This window comes from Micrasema longulum, unplaced genomic scaffold (genome assembly GCF_059751315.1).
Source record: "Micrasema longulum isolate JH-2025_06_02 unplaced genomic scaffold, ASM5975131v1 h1tg000611l, whole genome shotgun sequence".
Lineage (NCBI taxonomy): Eukaryota > Metazoa > Arthropoda > Insecta > Trichoptera > Brachycentridae > Micrasema > Micrasema longulum.
In genome coordinates, this window is record NW_028277807.1 from 604,933 (window position 1) to 629,416 (window position 24,484).

Sequence of the window (24,484 nt, forward strand, 5' to 3'; positions counted from 1 at the left end):
TTCATCAGTTGTGTCGTTAATCAAGAAGAGTTTTTGTTTATCAATACGAATTTTCCCAATGGAATGATGTATTTTATCGGGATCGCTTGTCTTCCAACTATCGCTATGAATGAAATACGATGATCCCTTAGTCTATAGTGACGTAGCATCGTTATTCTGTTAACAAATCCAAAATCCTGTTACAAAACTAAAACTTAAAGCAAACCAAACTAATCTTAGATATATCAAATTTCAAATTTGCTGCCTACCTATTTTCAAATAATGTTACTCATTTTTTAATTCGAGGTGCAAAATAAGTATCATATTTTGTTTCTCACCTCGCCGCAATATGGCAATCGGTCGCTCCGTTGAGACGTGAAGGAAATACAAATAAACGAACAAACCCATTTTCGCATTTATTAGTATGGATTTATAGTTATGTGCGAATTAATTTTTAAATGTAGAGACGTTTCTAGTTTCCCAGAGACTTTCTGGCATCTCATTGAACACTTGAGCCCTTTTAAAACAGATAATATTCCAGTCAGTTTAGGAAGCCTGAAATCGTCTCCACTTGTCGTTTGATGCTTATGATTATAAATAATACTATTAACTGCTCTTAAGTATACGAGTTATAATAATTATGAATGTATCAAAAATCCTGCATTACAGTAATTGGCCTACTTAACACCTTTAGTGGGTTAAAAGGGTATATCTACCTGTGTATCCCACTAACGTAAATTGACTACCGGTCCAGGGGAATGTATACGAACTCAACACGTTACATACAAAACTCAATATCATTGGGTTGGTTTTCTCATTTTTTTTTCTTTATTAGGGCTTATACCAAAACACGATAACATCGGCCAAAAACAAGTTACATTGATTAACAATTCTCAATTCTTAATAGACTTACATATTATTATTTTTCGTTTCATGGTATTTCGTTTGTTTCCCCTACATTTCTCACATTTCGTTTATACATTGAAATGGAACGATAAAATTGTGAATTTATTAAAATTATGAATATAACTTTTACTGTTACTCTAAAAATGGTATATCTGTAACAATAAACATATTGTCGGCAGAATTTGGACGACGGAGTGTAAATTGTTCAAGGCTGACAAAAGAAGAAAAACACTTATTTTTGTTAAAATGCAAATAGTAAATACTTTTACCAAATTTCGTAGTACAATTTTAGCTTTAAATTACCATAAATATTTATTGACAATTTTGTTTTCCCTCCCTTAAACAATATATACTTTGAAATTAATATTTGAAGCACTAACTTTGTAAGAATGTGTTTCGTCCGGTTTCAGAACAACTGTTTCTTCTTCAAAATTGTTAAATACAAGGTATATTTAAGGCCTGGACTACGGAGATTTTACATAAAATAAATTAACAAATTACAACAAGGTTGGAGAACGTTTTAGAGAAGGGTATAAGAAGTCTAGGCATTTACAGGGCTTATGACCTATCATTGGCTAGTTTGCCTATGTTTGAACATCCATATTTCTTCCATTCTTCCATCTGTTGATTTTAGTGAAGTTAAAGAGCTGAAACCTTTATTGGTGTGAATAGATTAATCTGATCGAATTATTTATGTTATAAATGATTCCCTAGGGGGTGAAATCTAGTCTTCTGTCTACTAAAATTTAGACAAACTCAAAATATTGTATTAAAATAAATTCGTTTGATTATTTATGAATACTTTGTTTCTTACTGCATTTCAAATTTCCGCTGACGATATTATTCACGTCATTAGCCTATTTTATACTTAGTTTCTTACTGCATTTCGAATTTCCGCCGACGATATTATTCACGTCATTAGCCTATTTTATACATAACATCCAAATCCACACGACACGGTAAAATTAGGGTATCGCTAGCCCAAAGCAACAGTGTGATAAACTTGAAATTCCTAATTTTGAGATAAACACGCAGATATGTTAACAAATTTAATTAATTAATGTTTTCGAATAATTAAATACTGTAGATAGATCGTTTACCTATTTAAAAATATAGTATCGATAATCTAGTTCCAATAATTTAATTCAGTAAACTTATGGTTTTCTGGGAAAACGGTGGCTTTATCTAGCGGCCGTAATATACCGCAATACGGTGGGTGTATTAGACGGCCGTCTTAACGGTGTCTAGAGATGTAGCATCGTTATCTGGCGGCCGTGACTGCTTAGCAGTCAAAAATATGCGCCGGAATGCGATCCGTCATCTGTCATATTTTTCAGTAATAATGAATAGTTTGTCAGTTTTTTTTTCAATTTTGAACTATTTCAAAATTATGCGACCTTCTCGCATACGAATATTGTATAATAAAGAGTCCAACCTGATTATTTTTTTTAATCTAGTATTTTATTAAATGTTAGCCTAAAAGCATTCGGTTATACCTTGGTCTGTATTCCTGAGAAATTCATTATGTTGAAATAACATCATTATGGGAAATGTTTTGAAATAAAAAACAAATAAAGTAACATTTTCCCTCCTTTCATGTATAAGTACAAGTAAAATAATATGTTATTCTTATTATCGTCATAATGTAAACAAAACAAAAATATTATTTTTTTATAAAATGACAACCTTAAAATAGGTTAGTATCCCTGAGAAATGATATTCTAAGAAGGGATTTGAAACAGAAAAACAATAATATTGCGGATGCTAAGATTTTTTCTTTAAGCATATAATCATTTTTTTATAAATCATTTAACTTGATTGTTATTTATATTTAATTACTTGATTTTTCAAATGTAATCCCGATATTTCTCCCCAAATTTCGTTTTTATCGGGCTTTTTATAGTCTTAGCTATTCACATTATATAAATCTTCGTGATTTTTTACAAAATCAATGAACATTTCGTCATTTTCCACATCACGTTCGCATTCATTTTGACAACTTTGACAGACAAAAATGTTCACCGCTACACGATAAAAACCGTTCGAAGACTGTTTGCACCGCTATGACGGCCGTCCTGCAAATGGCAGCACCGATGTTCTACATTCTGCTCACAATCAACCCTCTCTGGGAGACCAGCGCCATTGGTTAGTACAAGCAACGTTTTGACGACGTCATTCGCCGCCACATGACGACGACGACTTCTAAATAACAGTACCGTTCTCTCAGAGAACCATAGCTTTAGACCCTTTGCAAACACAGAAGTTCGATTATCTCGGAATTTGTTTTTCAGATATATTTCACTGTTGCTTTAGGGTAGCGATATGTATTGTAATATATATTTTATAATTTCTTTAGTGGCTACTCAGATTAAAATCCTGCGAAAGGAAATCGTGTGGAGTTCATTGTGTACTTGTTAGCGCGTTAACTTGCCATTAAATTAAGACATAAATATATTAAAATGAAATAAACCCTATGTAATTTTATCTTGTCGTGTTTATTTGGACGATACGTATGAAATGGGCTATTGAGGGTTTGTTGTAAGTATGCAGATAATGATATTTTTAAAATACTAATCGTCAGGTCCATTATTGACTTGTAAAATTTGCACACCCACGTGATTTTTTGAATCGTAAATCAACCTTCTGAGTGTCGATGAAATGATAAGACAAAATCGTTTTTAACTTAATTTTATCGTATTAAACTCTTCTAGAGTTTTCTTTGTCAGGTATATTACTTATTCCTGATTACACGACTGGTGCTGATAAAGAATCAAAGGAATGTTTAATCTCAGTATAAAAGAACTCCATATTGTACCCGCTCTCAAATTAAATTTCATTTTGTCACTATCTCTCAAACTTTCTATTTTTATCGCATTTCAATAAACACGTACAACTGATAGCAGTTTGGCATGTTTGCCCAAGCTAAGCCAAGAATGGAGGATTTAATATTATCCGAGTTTGACTAAAAATATCGCTGCTCGATGACGTGACACTTGATTTTTGTTTTTTATTTACTCGTTTTATATGATTCATCACGCCTAAATTTGGCCCGACACGTCTCTTCGTCTCTTGTCATTCTGTGGGACGCTAGACCAGGACGGAACGCTGTAATACGCACATTTATAACACTTATTATTCGACCCGCGGATAACCCGAACTAGACTCATGACTAAGACGAGGGCGTGGTCATCAAAACAACAATATTTCAATCGCCCGTTTCTATACGCAAATCTTTGTTTTATATGTTATGAATCGTTGCAATATTTTTTCTTTACTCTTAACTGCTATTTTTATTTATACGAGTAGAATTATTTATAGTAATGTGATAGGTAGATTTTAGATTTTAAAGTAGATAAGACAGAGAAGGTCTTCTTTTTCTTTTTCCTCTTGGTCTAGGTCCTGTGACCTGTTTGTGACGGTGGGCTGTTCTGGGATGATGATATCCAGCTGTCCTTCCATATTTTTGGCGGCCTTCCTGGTAGTCTTCTGCTGAAGGGGTTTTCAGACCGAATGATTTTTGCAAGCCTCGTATCTTTCATGGGGTCCAAATGGTCTCTCCAAAAGCGCTTTCTGCGTCTTCCCTACCTCACTATGACTTCAACACCACAGACAGACCTTATCGTTTCATTTCTGATCCGATATCTAAGAGCTCTGCCTGCGATAAAGCGTAGGATTCTCGTTTCCGCTACTCTGAGGAGGCTTTATGTCCTGTTGGTGTCGGCTCTGACTTCCATCCCGTAGGTCATGATGGGTTCTACGCATGTTTTACATATCCTGACCTTACTTTCAGTTAGCATGTGTATGTTTCTCAGAGAAGGTAAAACGCCATATTACTCTCTTTATTTCATTCGTAGACTTCTGACGACGCATTGCGTCGTTTCTTTTACTTACATTTCCTAATACATTCTCAATATTTTCGAGGTAAAGTATAAAGTTTTAACGATGTTTTCCCTCCGTTGCAACAAATTTAGATATAAAGTTTTACTGTGCCCAGAGCATATTTTTTCTACCACAATATCGATAGGCAAACATACTTACGGTTATGAGTTCTAATGCAATACACACCACGGTAGGTACACGACTGAGTTTTAAATTCTGTAGCAGAGCGTGTGGTTGGCCATCAGCCCGTCCATGTGACTAGATTGGTTTCTAGATCAAACCGAGTGAACGAAGATCTCAAATTCCTTTTTGGTTAGGACGAGATTGGCATGTTTCAAAATATGCATATAATAATAATAATTATGGATAACTTATACAGCGCCATTTTCGTAATATAATACCTCAAGGGGGCGCTTTACAAAGTGATTATATAAATATATAAATTTAATGTTAACTTTTTAATTTAAGAAAAATAATGTACTTTTTCATATTACTTTTCCACCACATGCTAAGAATTTATTCAAATGATTTAGAGAACAAGTGGGTTTTAAGTTTCTTCCGAAACATCACTTCACTCTCACAGTTTCGGATTTCTGCTGGGAGAGCATTCCATGCCGTAGGGCCTGCGACCGCAAATGCACGCTCGCCGAATTTAGTGCGCTGTTTGCGTAGAGCTATAATAACCTTTCCTTTCGACGTAGATGTAGCTGATCTAAGCGTAAGACGTCTCTCAGCTAGTTCATCTAGAATGCAGAGTTCCCTTAGATATTCGGGAGCAGAGTTGTGCAGTGACTTATACATAAGCCAACAGAGTTTGTATTCCACCCTCTGTGAAAAACGCAGCCAGTGCAATTCCCGAAGTAATGGAGTGATATGACTGAATTTAGAGCTTCCAAAAATGCACGTATGTAATTATTCAATCAACGTGGACGCTATCTACAATAAAAAACAATTTTAATATTTAATGTAGGTACCTATCGGAAGACACAACTAAATGATCCGTTTTTTTGGTTTCACCTTAAAAACTAACGCTAATGTTCAAACTAAGCAATATCGCGAATTGCCCTTGACAATTGTTACGATGCGTCCGGCCATATTTTCCCAACCCCAACCCCAACCCTAACCCGTTACCCGTATATTTATTAGTAACACCTACGGCACACGATATAACGCAAATCATAATGCCATGCACTTTAATCCAGTTTTTCTTCATTACTTCATTTATTTTCTGCTCGACTTATAATGTACTCAAGTTTTGGTACTATTCAATGTGCCTTTATTGTATGGACGTTTTCTATTACCTGTCTATCGATTTTCAGCTTATTTGTTGGGAATTTCCTTAAACCGCTCTTCTATTTATTTTTAAATTAGAATTATTATCTAAGATATGTATACTTTTTTACTACAATTTCTGTTGTATGCAATATTTTTTTCTGAATTATCCAAGAAGCTTCTGAATGCGAATGTAAACAAAACATATCATGAAGAAAAATTTTGTGGTCCATCATAAAATAAATGTTTTTAAACATCTTGTATACGATGTATGTTGATAGATGCAAAAAAATACACAAAATGTACAAAAAATATACATACAAAATCGAATACCTATCTCACACGAGCAAGGTTTTGCGGCATTTTTTTATCTTTAACATTCAAAAGGACAACCAATTGAATCAATCTAATTTCATATTACATATTTATATTCAAAATTATCATTCTCAGTAATCTTATTAAATGAATTATAAATTTAATAGTAGGTTCGAGGAATTCCTATTTCGGGGTCTACGTTCAAGGCGCACGGAAGGAATGCAGTAGTGTGTTGTGACTTGTGACGCTGTCCGGTCGAGTTTATATTAAAAATTAGCTGGTCGGTATTCACATATATATTATATTCTTGAATATTTAGGCTCCAATTTTTATCGAAACTCGACCGGACTTCGTTGAAACATATTACCGCATCCTTCCGTGCGCCTTGAATGTAAACCCCGACTATAGGTGTTCCTTGAACCTAAGATTGAATTTATCATTCATTCTAATTGATCGATTTGTCACTTGCTTATAAGATTACTAAGAATGATAATTTTTAAAATACATGTATGTGATAAGAAATTATTTTCCTTTTATCGATGTACTGTTGTATTTGGTTGTACCTTTGGATGGAAAAGATAAAAAATTCTGCAAAACCTTACTCGTGTGAGATAGGTATTCGATTTTGTATGTATATTTTATGAACATTTTGTGTATTTTTTGCATCCATCAACAAACATTGAGTATACAAGATGTTTTTAAACATTTCTTTTATGATGGACATAAAATCAATAAACGTTGAAAAAATTAAATGTTGGTACGTATAGTACGTGTCAAAAAATTTTGCACTCTTTTTACTAAATTGAAAAGCTTTGTGTAGATGAGTGTCAGAATATAATAAAAATATATATTTTTAGCGTATTTTGCACCATTTTTACCCTAGAGCCTAGATGCAAAGATATTAGGCATGTAAATTGCCAATTTACCACCTTTAACACATTTCCTTTAAAAATGGCTGTTAATTATAAATTATTCATTCTGAGCTGGATTTTTTTGACAATCCAACCCAACAAAAAATTTTACGTTTAGTTTTGTTCTGCTTACCTAAAATTCCAAATATATTTTTAAACAGAATGTCATCATGGTATTAACGCTAGCTGTGTTGATGTCTATAAACTTTGCCGTAGAAAAAATGTAATAATACTTTTTAAATGCTCGTATTTTTCTTCCTTATTAAACCTTTGATTTTATGCTCGCGCAGATGACTTTAATAGGTATTGTGAACTTTTTCCAGAATTAGAGCAAGCTGACAAGACTTGTTTCGTAAGAATATTATTAGGAAAATTCTCATCCCTTTTATATATCTGGTAATATAAATTTTACGTAATCAATCTCGTGATTCGGTTGCGAGTTCAAAGTTATCTCAGATTTAAAGCAATGTCAATTATTTATTTAGATGTTTTACAATAAATGCATTTAGCTAGGTTGTAGATAGTTACTTAATTTACGCAAATCATATTTTTATAAAAAAAACGTTAATTTGGCTATATTTATGTCTAGACGTTAGTACGACCTATGTACGTTTTTGAATTTTGAAGTCGACCTTTGAATGACACTATCAATATTGGATAGTAGAAATCCATGAAGCAATACGAATGCCCTTTTATCAGAGTTTTTTTTTTTTTACTTTTTAAAATACATTTAAAAAAAAACAATCCCCATTGTTTAAATTTTAAATATTTATTTTTGAAATGATAAGCTTTGTTGAATAGTGAAGTAAGTTTCCCGCGCCATGGGTGTACCACCTGCTCCCCTTTCCTCACCGCCCCTCGCGCTGGATAAGGCCTTCCAAATTCGCGAACAGACGTCTCCCTCCACATTTACAACGCGGTGGGGGAATTTTCTCGCCCTCCTCTCCGTCGTCCTCCACTCTCCGCCTCATGTCAGTTCTGCCCAGACCGCCGGCGAGAGAAGACCGGCTTTATTGCAATGTGAACCAATCGCGTTTTGCGCTGTCTCCGTATACTTCAGAAAAGCCTTCTATCCACCTTACGGAGCGTGTCCTTGTCCCGTTGTGCGGCCGCAGTGATATGTGAATGAATATTGTCCAATATCGGTACCCTGTACCCTCGAATCGTCCATTTTCCGACCAAAGTGCCACGAGCGGAGTTTGCAGCTGTTTTCTAGAAATGTGATAGTGCTTGGCGACGTTCGAGCAGCATTCGACACAACTTTTCTGTGGATCTGATGGTAATTTTTTTCCTGAATCATAATTTACAGATTACCAAATTGCACGAATTAATTTATGCATTGTTCGTCTTCGCAGCTTTATGTTTAAAACATGCATGAACATCCTACAAACTAAAATTATTAATTGACTCTGTATGCCCTTGAATGTTCTATATTATTTATTATGATAAATGATATTTGTAGCTTTTTATCATTATTTTTCTTCGAATTATAATGCTTTATCATACCCGCCAGCGTGTTGTCAAGCGACGATTCATGCTTCGCGGTTAGATATCGACTTATTTGTAGTTAATTCAAACACGAATACGTTAATTGTCGTCCTATGAAAAAAAGTTGATCGATCGTAAAGTCTTTATCTCATCGCACTATCAATCGACGAGGTAAAATTCTAGAGAACAGGTACGTCACGGCAAACGTCGAATCAACTTATATATCCTGTTATTGAAGTAAGCACTCATTTGATTTGCGAGGCGATTAGATATCTGTTGTGTGATGCGATTAGGTATCTGAAGTGTGAAATATAAATCACATTCAAGTCCAAATACTATATATTCTTACACAGTCATTTACAACGCCCGAAAGGCCGTAGCTTCATAAATAGAAATATACGTGCGTATTATTTTCATTAATAAGCGAGAACTTTTCGTGAAAGTTGCTAAGTATTGTTATACATACGTGGCTCTCGAGACGTGCGAGTTTATTTTTAGTCTCCGTGCCGACTACTCAACAGGTGCGCTCAGGCCAACGGTCGGCGCTCGTGTGACGTATGACACGGAAAAGGGGGCGGATGTTTTCTTGGTGCATATCCATTATTTGTTCTCCCAATGCGTATTTTCATTGTGATATATATTTTTTGTTACTTTGTTTTATGTATTTATTTACTAGGGAATAAACGGTTTTCGCTACTGTTCGTGTAAATCAATTTAGTCACGAGGAAATAGTCAAATATCCGATACAAGCCCTCAGTATAGTTTAGAGTAGAGTTATATTAAATTAAAATCGTGTTTTATGAAAAAGAAATTTAAATGTCATTCGATTTTTCACAAAAAAATAGTTAATTTAGTATTTTAAAAACCGATAGACAAACGGTTTTAAACGGTTTTCAGGTATGTGGAGGAAGTGTTTTCACTGTTCATCTTTTTTGACAAGTCATGGCAAACATAATATTCGTAGGTACGTTATGTTACTTGAGCTTACTAAGAACGTTAAAATAAAAGGGTATAAACTGTATTTTTTCAGTAACTTTAGAATCGAATGAGAGTTTTTTTTATTTTCTCATTGGCTTATTGTCTATTGTTCAGGTATGAAGTGTACGAACGGTTTTTTTTATTTAAATGTTTATTTACTAACAATACTTCATTTTACAATTCATTTTGAGACCCAAGTTCCAACTCCGTGGAACCAAAGTTCTGTGTTGAATTGAGACAAACAATAAATAAAAAATGAACTTATCACAACAAATGTTATATAAAATCAGAAACATAATAAAAAATAAACATGTTCGTGCCACTTTAATGTGAAATGAACAGTCACTAAAATAATGAGAAAAGAGAATGTCAAACATTTGAAAAACCATCACAAAGTTTCCTACACAGTCCCTCCCGCTGAGGAAAATCCAGTCCTTAACACCTCTCTTGAAAATAGTTTTTGTTCTTGAGAGCTTAATACGTTCTTCCAAAACATTGAACATTCTCGGTGCGATAAAGGAGAGGTGCCTCTGAGGAGCAAAAGTCGTACGTATAACATAATTTGCTTAGAGCTCTCTTTATTGTTCGACCAGAAGTGTGTCAGTGCTTCTTTTAGGTAGAGTTGCCTCCCATCCAGTATCTTCGTGCATTGGAACAACTGTGCCGCCAGGTAAGTCGGAGGGCGTCGGAATATGATTTTTCGTAATGGTTTCCGTGAAATTAAGAGATGCTTTCAGATGTTTCAATATGATCTTCGAATAATAAATGTGCTGAATTATGAAATTGTTCGTTGTTCTATTCTTGTTGAACAACTTGGCTGAACTCCACAGAACGTCTTATTACGCTTTTAAATGCCATTATCGTGATATTTAAGATTATGTTTGAACGTGAAATGTGGTTCTAAAATACCAAGAATCTCAATCCATTATTTGCGTCAGTTGATTTCAACCATATTATTTTTTGATCGTCGTTTATTTACATCAATACCTATATGTGATGACGATAATATTGATTCAACTTAAGTATTACATTGAATAATGTAATCTTCAGTGTACGTGAGGTTTTATTTGAAGAATCTTTTGTGCGATAAAAACGTATGAAATTCTCTTTATATTGTTTAAAGGACTGCAACATAGCATTTCGCTTCCGCCTTTCAATGGCCGACCGTTACATTTATTGTTCGCATTATTAACCCAACACATTGAACCTTGTAATGAATGTTACAATGAAGTAAGTGGTGGCGGCACTGTGTTACGTCCAATTATTGCCAATTCGCGGCGCTTATTTCATGTCAAGTCAGATTGCGAGTGAACCATCCTTACGACTTATACTGATTCAAAATATTTACTTTGAATTGAAATACTTGCTACACTTCAACCGATTGCTTGAACGTCTATGGTATCACTGTCCCGTTTATAATTAAAATACAAATAGTACCTACCTAACATATTCATTAAAAAAAACACTCACAAAACAAGTTGTCATTACAACAATGTGGGTTTTAAAACTGTTGAAACGTCAAACATAAGAAAAATATATGCACTCAATTACCTTTAATTATCAATTCGATCGTGATGACTCGGATTATATCATTAGCATCCGCACGCGTCGGACAAGCGTTTTCTGTTCTCCCCACCGCCGATTTTTAATATTTTTTTACATACAGACTTTTAAAAAGTTTTTTTTTGTTACGGGAGTACCCTAAATATACATACTATTTGTATATTAAAAAATAGCACAATATTGGATTGTTGTCCATTTAAATAATTAGCTATTGGTATGTGGTGGGCAAGCTACAGTATTGTGCGAATTAATGGAATAAAATTCCTTAAAATCATAACTTACGTTTTTTGCTTAATAGGATGTATATGTCCTCATTTTGCTTTTATAACAGCCTTAACACGTTTTGGCATGGAATCAATTAAACTTCGACAATTTTATTTTATTCTGTCATCTCGAAACCACATCTGAATAACAGCTTCTATAATCTTTATCTTAGCGGTGCAGTCCAATTTTTGTATCCTAGATTTATAAATCGTCCAAAAAATTTTTATAGGGTTAAGGTCAGGTGAATTTCCAGGCCAGTCTAAAAGAGTTTTCTTTTTATCATTGAAATACTTAAGCATAAACTTCGATACGTGAAAAGGAGCCGAGTCCTGTGGAAATTCAGCCCCACTATTACGACAACATTTACTCAGTTCTGTACTCAAGTGCTACTCCAATAGAGCTTTATACTTAAGGGTATAAATCATTCCTTCTATTGGTATCAAAGATACGGTCCCCACATACGAAAAGCAGCCCCAAAACATCATCTTCACAGGATATTTCACCGTTTCATCAATATGAGCCAAAGTAAGTTTTTCATCCCCACTTTTTCTAACAAATTTTGTGCGAAATCCCTGCATGAGAATGTGGGTCTCATCTGAAAACAGCACCTTCCTCCAGTCTTCTACAGTCAATTCGGTATATTTTCTAGCTCAAATGAGTCTTTGCTTCATCATACGTGCCGTCAAGAGTTGTTTCTTCTGTGGTCGAATTGTTTTTCTCGCAGATTCAATGAATCTTCTTCGTACTGTTGGGTCATGTATCATCACCCCAGTGGCTGCCAAATCTCGTTGAAGTTCGTAACTTGTTTTTTCTGGGATTTAACTTACTATTTCTGAATTAAGATATTTCATCTCGGATACTAGTTTTCCGGTTTCTTCCACATTTCCCAATTATCTTTGCTTCAACTGACCCCATTTCTCTTTTCTGCTTAATAATCTTGCTGACTGCTCCCTGACTCACAAAACATTCATTTTCAATCTCCTACTGAGTCATTGATGTATGTTCACTTAAGGTTATAATCTTTTCCCTTTTCCTCGGCGTGATATTCATGATTCAAACCAACTCAAAAACACTTAAATATGCAAGCAATTTATAAAATTAGTCCTTTATTGAGAAAATATTTTAAAAAACAACAGATGGTACACCAACAAACACCAATGTGAGCTTCCAAAGAATTCATGAACTGTAAGTCATAATTTTTGGCGCTAAACAACTGTCAAATTGACATATGAGTGTTGCTATACGAAAAAAAATTACTCTTATTTCATTAATTCGCACAATACTGTATTTGTATTGCTATTGTCTAACATAAAAAATAAAAACTTAACTGATTTTTTAATACTAATATCTTTCGTATTTATGTTTTTGTAATTCCTTTATAGTCAATACGTCAAAATTCCTATAGCGTACATTGAATAACTGATATATAGTTATATGTATAACATAACAACGAACCTAAAAGCACTAAAAATAAACTAATTTACCCATTAAATACAATAAAAAAAACACCTAATTTTGGGCGTTTTGAAGTGACTTCGGTTTCGGCCGAAGCTAGGACAGAAGCCGAAATTCGGTTTTTATTTCGGTCAAAAATCTTGTTTCGGTTCGACACTACATATTAGTATAATAATTCTTCTTAAATTTTTAAAATGTATTTAGTTCTTATTGCTTTTTTTCATATCGAATAGATTTGTTTAACGAATATCTTTTTTAACTGTCCAATTCACACCAATAATCATAATTGAACATTGTTCTTCATCTCAGCACTACTTGGCAAGTTCGTCTGGTCTGTCTAGAGTTGCCATGGCGACCGCCGTGGAAATGGTCTATCGAATTTTTAGGCAAGTGCCTTGGCGCCTTCACCCTGCCCCCTTTTCGCATTCAAAGTGCAGTCCTACCTACCCACGATGCACCGCATACGGCAAGAAACAGGACGACAACGAATGTATAATAGTATCGTGTGTACGAACGCCGTAACGGTGCCGATACCGCTGATTCCACGGCGATTGTTTATGACTGATTTATTATAAAGGCCAGTTGCTTCATATTCGTCGCAATAGAATTATTGTAAAGATCGAATCAATAAACCTCTCCTTGGAAGCTCTAGAAGAACTCGACTAAAGCGAAATTCTGAATCTACTACTGATTAAAAACTAAATCGTAATAAAATTTTTGGATAAATAAATATTTTTGCTATTTTACGTTACAGTTACGTTACATTACGTTAATACTGAAAACATAATACTGTAGTTAAATTGTGACCCTGTCAATGTATTAAATATGTAAAAGTATGTTTTTTTTAATATTTAAAACATTATTATAATTATCTCCGTTTAGTAATTTGACAATTTCCCTTTTTTAACTTCATTTCTCACCATCTAGAATTTTTTTTTTTTAAAAAAAACGAAATATTTGCGTTTTTATGATTTACCCAAATATTTAATTTTGAGGGCCATTTTCAACGAATTTTAAATAACTCACTATTAGAAAATGGGAATCGAGTTGAGGTAGAGTTGGATTCGAACCACGGACCTTAGGTCCGTGAGTCCGAGAAACTAGCCACAGGACCACAACCCGATTCAAAATTGATTACATCACAATGTTAAACTAATCAAGTAATTACTCCGTGTACATCAGTATAATGTAATTAAAAAATAAAGAAAAACGGTCTTACGGTGACTTGGTGTACGTTGTAGCCAACCTAATGTGGAAACTATTTTTGAAATTCACAATCGGCGAATCAATTCTCTTAGGATCGACCCACACGGCGACAGCAATTCAAATTATTTAGTATTGTCGATAAATCTTTAACGACAATGTATTCTGTAAAATAAATCATACTTTTGTCTGATTTGTTGAGACATATTATTCAATGCTCGAGGGTCACGAGTCACCAGAATTTTTTTTCCCATCATCTTGGTTTTTGCGAAAACTTGATCTGCCACTCGACGACTGCGAATTCGATCGTATCTACTTTGGGCATATTTTTATTTACAAGTTCAATGACAATAATTATTGGACTCGGGACACGAGGGTGCATTTATCTTATCTTTCTTTACTTTTCTTGGCTCGGTTTTAAATATCATATTATATACATGTATGTGTTTATTTAGTATACTATAAGAGTCCCGACATTACACGGAACTTTCTAGCATGTCGGGACATGGAAACTAATAATTTTGTATTAATAAGTAAATAGATAATGATAATAATAAATGACATATTATTTACCTCTAAGGGTTTAATCAATCCTGCAATATAAAAAAAACGGTATTTAAGATAGACTAAGCAACAGGCAATCCATGAAATTAACTGAAATAAGCAAAAATTATGACAGTACGTCAACTAATATATTTTAAGGTAATGTTTTTTGTTCATAAAATGATTAATGGTTATACCTCAAAAGAGTTGACTCAAAAGGTTTTTTCTAATCAATGTGAACATGTATATAAAACAAGAAATAAACACGAAGTAAGACTACCATTTCGTAAGAAAACAAATACACAGAACTCGTTGATGCACCGAACTGCACAGTTATATTATAAGGAAATACCATTAGAAATAAGAGAGCAAAAAAATATTATTTCATTTAAATGTCAGTTAAAAAAAACATGTGTTTAGCAGATAAGTTAGTTTTTAAGAAGTAATCTTATTCGTGTGAGCTTTATAGAAGTTTTATTTTTAAGTGTACGTATATTGTTTAGAAATGTTAATAATTAGTATATGTTTTAATAATAATTAGATATAAGTTAATATTAGGACATTCATTTATTATGTTTGTACTATTTTTAGACTAAATAAAAAAAATATTAAAAAAAATTATACATTGTGAAATAAACATACCGTTACGTAGATTTATAAAGTAAAATCGTGTGATAAGTTTATTTTCATTGAAAACTGGCTCCCTAAACTGATGTCGTTACTTTTATTAAGTGCAGAAAATTATGTAGCTCGCTTAAATATAACCAGTTTTGTGCCGTAACATTTTCAGTTATTAGGTCTTGAGTCTTGGCCCACTTTTAACCAGAAGAAAGCGATCTGCTTTGTGTCGCGCGAGTGAAGTGAACAAGTGTCCGTTTTATTTATAATTTTGAAATATTATACACCTGTGAAAAAAAACTGTTGGAATTTCTTAAGAAATGTACTTTTTACCTACCGATGATTCTTACCTTCTACCGTTGATACTGAATACAAGTATCCAATATGTATTTGCCTAGTAATTTGATGAATTCATTTTCATTGTGTAATATATCGATGAAGGTTCCGGGTTCGATTCCCGGTGGGAACACACAGATTTTACGTGATTTTTCTCAAGCCTGGGTGTTCTGTATTGTAATTCACCACTTAAATTGGACCTCGTGGCCTGTTGTGGTGCAAAAAAAAAATAGGCGGTACATAAATTGAAATAAACTTCAATTATCGACAGTTTATTTGTGTTACTTCCCGTTTGTTCCAATAAACGTTTTTGTTTCTGTTTTCAGTAGACGCACTGATTTTAAACCGAAAGAAACATTTTACCCCAAATATCATCACGTTTTTATTCATTTAATTTTATATACATTAAAAAATATAGCTTTGAGTATAACAATATTATGATGTATTGCTATAAAGCCAAAGTTCACCAGTTTAGTGTTTTGTCGACTACAAAAAAAAAGATTTTAATATAGGTACGTTTGTATCGTCTAAGATATTTAATTTACTCAAATATTTTACATATAAATCATGTAGAATCTTCAATGCGGCTTTCTAGATACTTCTTATCAAGTATTGTGGTAAACCGACAAGTCAAGATCAAATAAAGTTTGCTTTACGTATTACTTAAATAAAACAATATTTATGTTATTATATCTTTCGCATATTGTTCGAGGAATTTGATGAGTTTTTGTGTTTGTTTACTAAATAAACAAATTAGTTTAGATAGTTATAAATTGCTTAGATTTACTGAAGAAGATATTATTCAAAATTAAATTTAAAAATTCTATTTGGTTTGAAGATAATTTTATCGATGCTTAAGAACTAAAATTCCGAATATCTATATATTTTTTTGTATATTCGAGTTAGTTACCTTTGTCAATTCATTATTATGTACTATTAGTTTACTCTCCCAGCTGGGAGTTTGATATAGACATGCACCAACTTTTCATTGACTTCAAACAAGCATATTTTATTTTATTTTATTTTATATGATAGCATAGATCGAGAATGTCTATACGAAATAATGCTACAGTTTCAAATCCCTCCAAAATTGATTAGACTTGTCAAATCAACAATGTCATATTCAAGATGTCAGGTCAAAATAGACGGAGAACTAACAGAAGAATTTGCAGTATCCCAGGGATTAAAACAGGGAGACGGCCTGGCCCCATCTCTTTTTAATATTGTGCTTGAACATGTCATAAGAAGAACTCTGATAGACACTAGCTCCAATATTTGTTACAAAAGTAGTCAACTTGTTGGATATGCGGATGATATCAACATTGTCGGAAGATCAATAACAGCCATCAAAGAGGTCTTTGATCCCTTGGAAACAGCTGCACGAGGCGTGGGACTGCAAATCAATGTTGATAAAACAAAAATGATGACACAGAGCCGAAACCCATCGCACAGAGCAAGAGGCTGTGTCCAATACAAAGATAACTACTCCTTCGAAGTGGTCGAGCAATTCACCTACCCGGGCTTCTGTATAACTGAGAATAATGAGGATCCAGCAGATATCAGAAAAAAAATCACAGCAGCCAACAAAACATACTTTTCTTTGCTGCCAGTGTTCAAATCACGTAAAGTCCACAGGAAAACAAAAATAACCATATACAAAACAATTATACGTACTGTATTGGCATATGGGTGTGAGGCGTTAACACTGACAGTAAAGATGGCTGAAATGCTGGACACTTTTGAACGAAAAGTACTCGGAAGAATCTGCGGACCAGTGAGAGAGAATAATCAGTGGCGCATTCGGTATAACGAAGAGCTGTACAATATATACCAGGCGACCAGGCCCCGAGCATCTCGGCACATATGAAGATGCTTAGATTACGATTGGCCGGACATGTACAGCGAATGCCTGACTCACGTGTCCCTAAAACAATAATGTGCGGACACCCGGGAGGAAAGAGATTAGTGGGAAGACCCAGGCTGAGATGGGAGGATGAAGTGAGAAAGGATGCAGCGCAGTTTCTCCGGGTGGCAAATTGGAAGACGGCGGCTGAGGACCGACAGAGTTGGAGGCGAAAGTTGCAGGAGGCCAAAGCTCGATATGGGCTGTAGCGCCATCGGAGAGAGAGATTAGTTTACTCTCTAATATCAAGCGGGCCCATTGCATTTTTTTTATTTAAGAGATATTAATGCCATTTTGTTCTCCTGAATGAGTTCAAAAAATATGGGGTCGCGGATGCCAAAAAACAGTCATGACAGTTTTTGTCAGTTCAAGAAAATATAAAGTAGTCGTTATTGTTTATTCTTTTTCTGTAATTGTACAATATATAAAAAAATATATACATCATTGATTGAAAATTCAATCAATGTAATTTATATTTTTTAATCTATTTTACCAGGTACATGAACCCAGTGTCCCACAAATAAGGGTTTCATTCTTCTTTTTGCTCTTCTGTAAAATGTATATCACTACATAATATTACGCTAATGAACCCGTTCTTGTACCCTTCATATTTATGTAAGTAACCTACATTTACGAATAATTACTACTTCTTGGTGGGCTATGTGCCATCAACTCATTCCGTACGTATTCTCTCATGACATGATTGCGTTCTGAAATATAAATTGAATTCCGAGAAATCTAAACGATAAACATAGTACTCGTATTATTGCACTGTAGTAAAAAAATAAAGCAGTTGTTCTATTACTTCTTGCACGTGTTTTACTTTGCTGTTTTCGCGGCACAATAATATTACTGTTTGTTTTTAGTTCGCGAATCGAATCGTTAAGCGCGCTGATTTTTATCACTGAAAAATGCTACGCTTTCCTATGACGTCAGCTGTGCATACACGCTCTTGGTAACAATGCCTTCCCGCTGTGCTTTGACGTAGGTGCGCGTATCATGTACGTTTGAACTAGTTTGTACATACAGCATCTCATTGCTACCGCGCAATACCTTTTTGCATATTTCATACTACGTTGTATTGATGGTGGACCATTGTTATTAGCAATTACGCATATCCTGTATTTCTGCTCCTCTAATTGCGCTACGTATCAGAAGTAAAACATTATCAAATAATATAAATTTACTTACACAAGCATGTTCATTGTATTATGTATACGTTTTGACATTACGCATACATTGTCATAACAACAAACATCAATATTTCCATACATGTCAACTGAGATAGAGAACTTGGAAATATGGACGTCTAAGCTTAACAAGGCTTATGCACTTGATTGATAAGTGGTCAGTTTCAATATTTTGTAATATTCACCATTTTGCAATCTTTTGACATCAATGTTTTCCAAGAAGGTCTAAGCTTAAGTAAAAATATAGAAATGTGTTTTTAAGCGTTTCGCCTAATTCCTTGATACTCCTATAAAATAGTTCATAGAATACCCTGTAATGTATTTGGCGAGGAATTATTGAGCACTGTCTTAAAGAATGCGCCTAATAATTACATTTCATACTGAATATTGTTATTTATGTTCAAGAATAATGACTTTCCGTTGTGATTATAATATTCGGTGACCCCACGCCCTTCTATTAACATTATTTTTTATGATTCAAAGCTTCTACGTAATGACTTGTTTTTAATTCTGAGTGTTGTCAAAATGTTATTCCAAGTTTTCATTTTTATCAAATTTACCGCCGACAGTATTTTTCAACACGGCTCATATGATTTTCCCGTGTATTTGATTATAAGTCAAACATAAACGTTTGTCAGGAATGACGTAGATCAAATTAACAAGTACACTAGAATATCTTTTTACACGGTTTCGAAATAAAACTTTACAATTATTTTATTATTTTTAAACATTAATTAAACAATGCGTAATAGTAATATAATAAATTATGACATTTGCCTTTGGACTTCCCTACATAGCTCTTTTACTTACAAGACGCAGAGAGGGGTGCGCAAGTGAAGGGTGATAGTGAATAATCTTGGTTTTGATGTTTTAGAGTACTTTGTTGTCATGTTATATTTTTTAGTAAAATTATGGTGCAGTAAATAGTAAACAATTTATTTGTTTTCAAATCCCGAAATTATTTTTATGGAAGAAAGCCTATCCACCATTGTTCTTATTTTAGTATATTTTTTACACAGAACTGCGTGGAACGTATGTATCTCTCGTGTAAACAGAGGTTCCAGTGTACAATGAGGAACTTCAGCCCTACGGGAAATTGGATACAAAAAATGTTTTCTTGCGCGCGGTAAAAATAAGAGCAAAGTTTCTGGAAAATGTAAGAAAAAATAATAAAACATATTTTAATTAAAGCTAACTACTTTGAACGACGTCACAAGTCTATGAATCAACCAATGATAAGATAGTTGGGGAAGATTTCCGGTTTACTTACTGTCAACGGACCAATCGGCAGAACTGACCGAGAAGAAGCCGAAGAGAACTTGAGACATCACACGCGGGGTAATTACAAAACTTTAAAAAATCATACAGCTGATAATACGATACATAAACAGTTTTTTTTAATCAGTTTAAATTAATAGCCTATTTACTAATAAAAATATTTTGAAAAACCACTGAACTTTCTCATTAATTTACGAAACCTACGCTACTGCGATACGTATGATATATCATATTATTTGATGTGAGATTTTCTCGTCTCCAATTTCAACAGCGACTTTTGACATGTCTAAATCCTGCGCTTGTAATGTTTTCTTTTTGAATTTACACGGTGATATGGAAAAGGCGAACGGCTGCGGCTGACCCGTACAATTACTCTCGATAATTTCAGTAACTTAGCAGTCTCGTCTCGCATCGTGCCAGAAGAGGCAGCGTCCATTTTGGCGAATCTTCAACATTCTCTATTCTTACAGCTGGCTTTGCACTTGGAAATACTGTAAATATTATTTCATTATTTATAATCAAAAGGTTCTAAAGAAAACTCTTGCTTTACTACGGGCATAAATTTATTCGAGCTCCATTTACAATTATATCACCGACTGCAAAATCAATTAGTTATCTCAAAATAACGTTATTTTTAGCTGTCGACTTTCGCTTATCCGATGTGATGGGATTCATCTGTGATTTTATAGGTCAATAAAATTAAGTGTCCTCGGCACGGGTTACCCAAGTGAAGACACTTTATTTTTATTGTTTAATATCAAGGCAAAATGTATATATATATATATATATCTATCCAATAGCTAATTATTACAAAATATTAAAATTAGGCAACTCAGAAATCTTAGAAATTAAAAAAAGCTATTCACATTCAGAAAAAATAAATAAATAACGACATAAACAATATTCCCATCTCACTTGACTTATTAGCTCCATATGTTTCGATGTAAATTTAGTAATAACTGTTAAAATAAAATAGAATAAGATTCATTAGTGATTTATAACCTTGATAAAGAAGCTTGTGTAGTTTTGAAACCGGTCAGTAGAAAAAAATAAAAATAAGTGCTTTAAAACAAAGTTTTTTTATATTTATTTTATTATAATAGATAAATACAAAGTTAGTGCTTCAAATATAAATTTTATACTCAAAATGTCTTTACAATTACAACTTGTGTTTTATTTACAAAAAACCTTCACTTTTGCTGTCACAAATGACTTATGTATATTTTATCAAAATTATAAACATTAGCGATTTGTATCCACTTCTAAAATATAATTTTGCACGGAGTTTTCCTCATTTTGAATATTTGTTATTCTTGGAATTGTCTGATAAATAATTTCTCGCTCTCGCAAATTGAACATTTTCCGCCCTATAAATAACACAAACTTGCTCCAGGCTCCAGGATAGAGAAATATTTATTTTAAAATTATTTACATAACAAATAGTACCAGTTTATGATATTTTAAATCGTCTAACGCACGTTGTGCTATTTTTCTTCTTCTAGGAAAACGCTGACCCTCGTAAGTGCTAATGACAAATGCGTATAACAAAATTCGCATTTTATTTTTTCAACAAATTTATTGCATAAAATTAGTATACATATTTAATGACAGGGAATCTATATAAAACTAATGAATAGAAAATGAAAACGCAGTATTCTCATTTTATGATAGTCTCCATCTAACATGACTCAGCCTGTTCTTAGATGGAGATTTTAATTACATTATGTTGATTGCGAACTTGTTTTCTGCTTTTTCATTCCTTATTTAAACAATGGCTAATTTCTATGGTTTCTGATTTACAAAATTCAGAATGTACATTACCTTTTCTCGATTATTTATTACGATAATCAATTCGATAAATAAAACTCGGATGCAGGCTCTTATTTAAAGTTTTTTTTTTTTTTTTTAATATTTGGACCCCTGTATTTATTAGCCTTAAGTGTCATGTACAAGGCTAAGGTACTCGGAAAAAATCGTTTGATAAAAAATGTTTGTCTTGGAAATAGGATGTTTGATCATTGATTTTAATTTATTACCTTTTTGAGTCCAATCACTATTGTTGCCAAGTCCAAGAACAATGGCGCGTGATAACTATTTTTAACGACAAAGTGAATATCTGTTAAGGATATTCCGTCTTTCCTGCATTCTGCTTCGAGATTATGGCGTTGTAAACCGAAAAATGGGCACTGAAATAACGGATGTTCGATACTCTGTGAATAAATATCATCGCATGGACAATAGTCATCATTCCCTAATTTAAACCCATATAGGTAACTTCTCATAGCTCCGTGTCCGGTAAAAATTTGGGTCGTTTCGAAAGTACTTTGGTGATGACGACGGAAGTTTGCTGCATCGCTGGCTGGGAAAAACATTTTAGTGATTTTACCTGCAGAAGAAGCGCGGTAATGGTCCTCACAACGCTGCCGCGTATTTTGTTCTATACAGCGTTTAGCAAAGCTAAGGGGAAATTCTGAGAAGAAAGGTACCGTTCTTTTACAAGTTGCGGCTCTTACTCGTTCATCTGCTCTCTCATTTCCTACGATACCAGTATGTCCTCTTATCCGGCATATTTGAATAATCATCCCTCTGATTTTTAGATGCTTAATTTTACTCTGAATATCTACAATGAATAGATTTACCGACCGAGTATCAGGTTATAGCTTGAACGCCCAAACGACAATCTGATAATATTTTTGCCATCTCAGGTGATTTTTTAAATAACCATTCTAGAGCTTCTCGTATTGCGAGTAGTTCTGCCTGGTGATTCTTCATCACCCTCAAAAGGATTTAAAGGTTAAACTTTAAATAAACTGCAGCTTATATAATTTTCTGATAGCGGTCTATTTCCGTCGCAAGGTACACATAGTAATCCCTCGTGTCAACCTGTTTCAGTGGGTGTGAACATGTTTTACATATTATTTGTGTTTGAATAATCAATTCACACTGAAAACATTCTTGGGTGCCCGGATCACCGACGTACATTGCGGAATATAACAAACTAGTAAGTAATTATAATAATAGGACTTCAATGTCACGATCAAGATAAACCCCCCGCTTGCACGACCTTCAAGACGTATAATAAAATCATCACGGAATCTCTTTCTCTTCCTGTTCACGACTGTACTGACCATCTTTCGTGCTTCAGTTGGTTGTAGCACGTTACCGCAATAACAAACACGTTGCTTCAATTATCATGCGTGCTCGTGTATATTAGCAATATATATATATATATTTACATTCGAGTCTGCCTATCATATAATTCGACCCATTGCGAAGATCTTACAGCTTTGAATTATACATTTTGTATGAATATCGCCACAATTTTAGTTTAAATAATTTAACAAATTCAAATAGAATTTTATAAAAATAATCTACATTAAAAAAAAAAAAACAGTAGGTATCCCAATATTGCTGTCAGAAATTAGTGTACAGCTTTTTCAACATGCGAAACCATCGGTAGGATGGCTCTGAAAATTCAAATATAATAAAAGTACAGTAGAACTCCGTTTATCCGAACTCCAGTCATCTGTATTGTCAAATATCCAGATCGTTATTAGGAAATAAAAAATAAATGAGACGCCTTTAATTAAAATTTTATTGTATATATAATAAACAATAAAATCTGTCACTCATTAATCCGGATAATTGGAGCTTTACTGTACATTATGGATTCGCCTCGAGTTAAAAAAAAATATTCGCATTTTATAAGTTTTTTTATATTATTTGTTATACAAATATACTATCAAAATAAGTCAAAATACATTATACTTTTATGTATCGTTATCAGCCCTACAACTTTTTAAAGTTTTGTAATTTTGAAATTACTCCTCCCGTGACGTCATTAGTTCTAGTCTGTAAGTTCTGTTGATTGGTGAGTTGGCTTCCCTCAAACCGACAGTCTATCACAACACCCTATCATTGGTCAATTCGGAAGAACTTGTGACATGGCTCAAAGTAATTCATTTTTATTAAAACCATGTTTATAATTTTTTCACGCATTTTTGAGAAACTTCTCACTATAATAAAATGCTCTAATTTTTACCGCGCGTAAGAAAACATTTTTAGATCAAATTTCCTGTAGCACTGAACTTCCTCTTTGAAGTACTTAGTGGCCGTCCATCTTGTTCCTGGAGAAACTCGGTGACATGAAGACATGAATACTATCAGTACTCCCTCTTGTAAAGAGCTTTAACAATACGTTAATAATGGATGTGCTCATGTATTACCATGGGATTTCAGGTATTGAACTTCCCGTTTTTGCAAAGGTATGCCACCGTTTCAGCTAATCTGTAGCAGGCACAAGCTGGGCATTCTGATCAACATGACTGTATTTTTCTAATAGAAGAAAAATACTTCTTTAACGTAACATTTGTTTAAATATTGACTGATGCCAAGACACTAAT

At 33.6% G+C, this 24,484-nt stretch overlaps 1 protein-coding gene across 2 annotated transcripts in view; it reads left to right on the forward strand.

Annotated features, from left to right (window-relative positions):
* Positions 1 to 24,484, forward strand: part of PRL-1 (protein-tyrosine phosphatase 4A family member PRL-1) — a 117,570-nt gene that overhangs the window by 65,701 nt on the left and 27,385 nt on the right. Inside the window, exon 1 of one of the 2 annotated variants that reach the window (XM_088228870.1) lies at positions 8,237 to 8,541. The exons of the other annotated variant lie outside the window; for it this stretch is intronic. The gene's annotated coding sequence lies outside the window, so the exon portion shown is untranslated. Of the gene's footprint in view, positions 1 to 8,236; positions 8,542 to 24,484 lie in introns of those variants that run through there. 2 annotated transcript variants of the gene reach the window in all.